Source organism: Berghia stephanieae, chromosome 5 (assembly GCF_034508935.2).
Source record: "Berghia stephanieae isolate SIO BIC M18660-M18661 chromosome 5, UCSD_Bste_1.3, whole genome shotgun sequence".
Taxonomy (NCBI): domain Eukaryota; kingdom Metazoa; phylum Mollusca; class Gastropoda; order Nudibranchia; family Aeolidiidae; genus Berghia; species Berghia stephanieae.
Genome location: NC_088364.1, coordinates 37,954,014 through 37,960,820, shown reverse-complemented (window position 1 = coordinate 37,960,820; position 6,807 = coordinate 37,954,014).

Sequence of the window (6,807 nt, the reverse complement as noted above, 5' to 3'; positions counted from 1 at the left end):
TGTGTGTAACCTACATTTATAGATACTGTGCGCTTGGCTAAGAAACTCACAAAATTGCCATCCGGAAATATATCAGACCAAACACAAAACTATGTCTAACCTTGTCTGGTTAATACAGTTTAGTGGTAATTACTCATAATGATGGATGGCAAAAAAATAATAACAAAGACCTGACTGACGTCAACTTCGTCTGATTGATATAATTTAGTGAGAAGTAAACCCCGAAATCGCAGAAGAACAATATGGATTCCAACCTGACAGAGGGACAAGGAACGCAATATACCTCCTCCGTGTTTTAAGTGAAAGAGCTATACAGGTTCAGACCCCACTATACCTCTGTTTTGTCGACTACAAAAAAGCTTTTGATAGAGTACGCCACGAAGAAATACTAAAACAACTGCACTCCATTGGCGCTGATGAGAAAGACCTCAGACTCATGCAAACATTATACTACACCCAGCAGGCATCTATCAAAATCGGAAACTCTACAGGAAATTCCATTCCTATTAAGAAAGGAGTCCGTCAAGGGTGTGTTGCCTCACCAGATCTGTTTAATCTATACCAAGAAACAATCATGAGGGGCATAAATAATATGGAGGGAATAAAAGTGGGAGGTCACAACATAAATAATATAAGATACGCAGACGATACGGTACTCATTGCAACATCAGAAATCCAACTTCAAAAGATTGTTGACAAAGTGGTAGTAGATAGTGAAGCCAAGGGAATGGAAGTGAATATCACCAAAACGGAATGCATGGTAATACAGAAAAACCCGAAAACAACAACACCTGCAATATAACGATTCACGGCGAGCAACTTACCAACGTAGAAAGTTTTAAATACCTAGGTTCAATAGTGACAACAGATGGAAGATGTAACCGAGACATACGAGCAAGAATAACTCAAGCCAAACAGGCCTTCATGGACCTGGGAAACATTTTGAAAAACAAACAGATGTCGTTCGGGATTAGATTCCCAGTCTTGAAGTGCTACGTGTGGCCAATCTTGTTATACGGATGCGAAAGCTGGACTACAAATGCAGAAACACAAAAGAACATTGAAGCTTTTGAAATGTGGTGCTTGAGAAGGATGCAGAGAATATCGTATACTGCACACAAAACGAACGAAGAAGTGCTAAAACAAACATACCAACAAAGGAAACTAATGCCCTTAATAGTGGATCGACAACTATCCTTTTTCGGACACATAGTAAGGAAAGATAAGAATGAATACCTGGCAAGTTGTGGAAAAATACCTGGTAAACGCGCCCGGGGGAGACAAAGAAAAACACTCATAGACCAACTGAAGGGCTTCACCAGCCTAACAATCCAAGAGCTGTTTGAAAAGGCAAGAGACAGGGAGGAATGGAGAGAGATAATTCATGCAGTATCCGAAGCCTGGACCAGGCATGGAACCTAGAAGAAGAAGAAGAATCATTAAAATGACTGCCTAAAAATAATAACAAAGTGTGACGTCAATTTTGGTCTCTCTATCTCCTCCAATCACCGATAAAAGCATAAGAACTCATTATTTCATCAGAGTGAAATGGAGCGTGATAAGATTTGTCTAACCGTATCTCACAAACAAAAGACGAGATCAACCAAGCGAGGGCCGGGAAGCAATATACTTATTATAATCTGAATACTAAACCCGTTATAGATTATAAATCATTCATGTTTTTGTTTTTTTAAACGGGGTATTTTAATCCTGAATTATTTGCGGTATCCATTTGAAAAGGGCCAGAGAATATTATAATAATTCCAATCAGCTAAATGAGGTTGACTACTTGTTACAGAAGCGTATCTCACCACTAATATCTCTTAATTAAGATTCATCTCCCTCGTCGTCATTCCCCTTGTCTTACGCTGTTCCGTCCCATTAATATTTAAAGCTCTGCCTATTCTTCAAAAGTGTTATCGGAAATAATCGTGCACGATTTCAATTTGACTCGATCCCAAGCAGTTATCATGTCTCATAGACTATTCTCCGCAATTCTATGACTATGATTTACCCAAACTTACGGTTCACTAGTTCCCCTTTTAGTTTTGTACATTGCGATTAACCCTTTAATATCTGGCATACTGATCTCTGAAGTTTTTATCGATCAAAATTATCTGCATCTCAGTATTGTAATTGTGAGTTAGCCCACCATTGTGAGTAACCGATATCTCGATAGGACTACAACTTAATGAATGTGACACAAGGAAGTCGATAGTCGTGATCAACAACAGAAAGAGCTGTCACAGGAAATTCACACTTAAGATATTTAGGGACATTCCTCATCCAGGAAGGAACGGGTTTGTTTTTTTTTTTTTTGTGTTGTTTTTTTTTTGGGGGGGGGGGGGGGGGGGTTGGGGGGTTTTTTTGTTTGTTTGTTTTTTTTTTTTTGGTTTTTTTTTTTTGTTTTGTTTTTTGTTTTTTGTTTGCGTTTCTTTTTGTTTGTTTGTTTGTTATTGTTTTGATTTAGGACAGAACGACACGCATTTCGACTACATTAATGGTTACTGTTGGTCATAATTATAGCAATATGAAAGGGGACCCATAGCATTAAGGGTGATCAAAAAGAAAATATGTTCCTTTTATTTGATTTCATTCCTTACCTCACTGGCACTTACCTCTTCCGAAACACACACGTACGCATACATTCACACACACATACAAACACACACTCACACACACACACACACACACACATACACACACATTATATTCCCCACCATCACCTCTACGCCTCTCTAACCTCCAGCCCAGGGGGCCATACCTCTCACCCGTTCCCCATCCGTCTGCGACGGCCATTTTATAAGCCGAGCTATGACAAAACACATATTATTATAACTTCCTCGAGGACAGAAAACGATTACTTCAGTTATCGATACCTGATTAAGATGTCTCCCAACATGTCCAAAAGTCTTAAAACCTTCTTTGAAGTCTTAATTTTGAGACTGATAGACAAGTCATGGGTCATTTTTAAATCGATTGGTATTTGAAGTGCTTAAAGTTTTCTGGTAAAAATAAAGAAAAAAAATGTGTTTTTTCAGAGTTGGGCAGATATGCGCGCTTTGGGGTGTCAGACCAAATCAAGGCTGATTGTACGTAATTGGATTAAAGAAGTCTTTACGGTCTCCGAAATGCAAAACAGACGAGGCTAACTCTTGTACATTATCATTACGGCTAATTGCGTCCCCTTAAAACTAGGCCGTTCGATTGGTCAGAGACAACATTTTCACTTAGACTTGACATAACACAGAGTTGCTGTACATTCACCCTGTCCATTCCCTACAAATTGATAATTATGATGATATTAACAATGTATTAATAGAATTTGAATAATGATGATAATATGTGCAGGGAAAGGGGGGGGGGGGGGGGGAGGAGAGAGGGAGATGTAAGGGGAAGAAGGTGGCCAGAAGGTAGCTTATGAGTAATTATACATTACATATATATATATATATATATATATATATATATATATATATATGTGTGTTGTGTGTGTGTGTGTGTGTGTGTGTGTGTGAGTATAAATGTTTTATATATATATATATATATATATATATATATATATATATATATTATATATATATATATATAATTATTTTTGTTATTATTATTATCATCATCACCATCATCATCATCATCATCATCATTATTATCATGATTAATATTATTATTATTATTATTATTATTATTATTATTATTATTATTATTATTATTATTATTATTTATTATTATTATTATCATCATCATCATCATCATCATCAACATCATAAAAAAAATTTTAAAAATAAAATTGAGTTTTATATAGGGCAATATCCACTAAAAGTGCTCAAAGCGCTTTACAAGGGTCATCATCATCATCATTATTATTAACAATTGCTTTCAATTGGATTGAAATTTAATGAGCAAGCGTACAAGCATAGAGAACAATGGAGTGAGTCAAAATGCTGGTTCGAATCTCATTGGAAATGTGAAATCAGTACTCCGACAGGATACATAAATTGTGACCCTTCGTCTCGAAACGGTATTATGTCGGAATGAATTGGACCTCGAAAAGTGACTTTAGAATTAAATTGATAGTAAATACCAATTTTTGAGCTTTTGCATTGTGAGAAATTGTCTTCAGTCTCTAACATAACAAATCGAAACAAACCCCAAGTTTCATGTTTTTGTCAATAAATTCAATTTTTTGTACCCGAGTCATCCCGACATAATACCGTTTAGAGACGGTGGGTCACAATTGTGCTACTGATCTTCTGGATTCAGAGTGATGGATCTTATTTTCTAGCCTATATAAATGCTGGTCGTCAATAAAGATAATCCATCCTCACTATTTTTACGCCCGTAATGATAAGAATATGCCTTCTACACAGCCTGCTATTAAAATATGTCACCTTTTATGATTCACTGTGTCACCTATTCATTATTAGTCCTGTTGGGGACTAGTTACACACTTCCACGGAGTTTAGATTCGGATGAGAGGTGCGACGTTACCGCTTCTGCTTCCTATTTCGATCATGATAATAGGAAGGTAGAGGTGGTTGTGTTATCTGACCATCAGAATCTGAGGAGCATATTATGGCCCGAGACTGATAGGGAGAGACAGGAAACTTCGGGTTGGAAAAAGGGTTTGAATAGTTGACAATGCTTATCTTTTATGTATATTATTTGTTATAGGTCTTTAACTTGGCGCGGGTTTGCATATTCTTACTCCAATTGGTGTGATAAATTCTCATTAAATTCTCTCTGACAAACTCAGACTTTGAAGGTTACGCATACCACCAGTATTCAAAGGATATGTTTACCGACCTGATACTGCATACGCACGGAACTCCTTAGTTTATTATCTCGATCACTTTAGTCTCGGATAGTGTTTTGTTTTCCACTTCCAATTAATAGGCTCCACAGTGTGTGTGTGGGGGGGGGGGGGGAAACAAAAAAACAATGTTTACTGTCTTAGGGAGTGCGATACGGTGACAGTGACAGTTGACCTGGTAATTTTACGTTATCCGTTAAGTTTGACGGCAGGATTTACAGCATACGCTTTGAAACTTTGAAACCTTAAAATCGTGATCTGAAAAAATGTATGCAGTACTCACCGAATTACTACAATAGAGGTACTGACAATAGCTTTCTTAAGTTCTTGTCTGTCGCTCGATATAATAAGCTCCTCAGATTCTGAGCACCACTCACAATTTTAACGACGATTGATAAAGAAATATAATACGGCGTTGTCATGTTTCGCAATGAGTGTCAAAATATTGTGATGAATGCTCACAAACTGTGAGGCTGATTGCGTCGGAAAGATGCAAGTATTCAAGTTGGCTTGTTAGCTTTTGAGTGAAAATTTTTGCATGTTTTGTAAAATTAGAGTAAATTCAAAACAATGAAAAGAAGCTTGCTGAATTTGTAACATTTTATGTCATTGTTTGATTTGATTTCTTTTTTCTTTCCTTGTTTTAGTTTGTTTACTTTTTATTCCTTGTTTGTTTGGTTGGTTCTTGGGTTGTTGATTTTTTTAAAAATTTTTTTTTGGTTTGTTTTGGGGGGGGGGGGGTTGTTGTTTTTGTTGGGGTTTTTTTTATGATGTTTTGTTTTGTTGGGGGTTTTTGTTGGTTACTGTTGTCGCTGTTTTTTGTTGTTGTGTTTTGGGGGATGGGGTGGTGTTGTTTCTTTGTGTGTGTGTGTGTGTGTGTATGTGTGTGTGTGTGTGTTTGTGTGTGTGTGTGTGTGTGTGGGTGTGGGTGTGGGTGTGGGTGTGGGTATGTGGGTGTGTGCTGTGTTGTGTTGTCCGGTGGATTTTGCGTGTATTTATTTTTTTGTTTTTATATATTTACTTTGTTTTCTGTTCTGAAAGGGCTTGTGGATTTTTCCCTTCTTTGAATGAAGTAATTGTTTGATTGCTTGTTTGTGGGTTGATTTTTTAAATTTCTTGTCTGTTTGGTTGGTGATTGGATTGTTTGGTTTGTTTGGTATTTTGTGGGTGGGGGTGTGTGCCATTTTTGAGGGGTAGGGTTGTTTATGTTGTGTTTTGTTTTTTTTTATAGGTTTCGTTTGATTGTTTGTTTGGGTTTGTTTTTTTAATGTTTTGCTAAGTTTTCGTTTCTGAAAGGATTTGTGGATTTTTCTCTTCCTTGACTAGCTAGCTTCGCTTCTTAATTTCTTTTCGCTTTATTTATTTAGGAGGGTGCATTACTCTACTCTTGTTCATTACCATCTTGTAGGGGTTTGTTTGTCTTTTTGTTTTTTAATCCGACACTTCGTGAGTAAACAGCGGGGCTGTAATAATCTTATAGTATCTTACCAGAAAATCCATTACCTCAACAGGCACCACCGCAGACTTAACACATTTAGCACCATCCCTGGGGATAATACCATTAGCATGATTACCATAGTACCCATCACTTGTGATGTGTTTTTAACTTTCACTCTCTCCTCTCTTTTCTTTTTTTTTTAATAGTCTGTCGCTAACGAAAAAAAAAACCCTCTGAAGTGAAACTGAAACATTACAAAAGCACTTTTTTTTTCGATGTTTGTGTGTGTGTGTGTGTGTGTGTGTGTGTGTGTGTGTGTGTGTGTGTTTGTGTGGGTGTGTGTGTATTTCTCTGTGTGTATGTGATTGTGTGTGTGTGTTTCTTTTGTTTTGTTTTCCTCATAGGTTCTTTTACTTTAGCTTCTTAATTTTACCTCGGCTTCTAAAGTTGTTTCTTTCGCGTTTCTTTTGTATTGTTGCTACTACTGCTGATGCTGCTGCTGTTGTCCTCCATAAGGAGTCTCTAATAAACCTATTACATTGTAACCCTGTTTCCC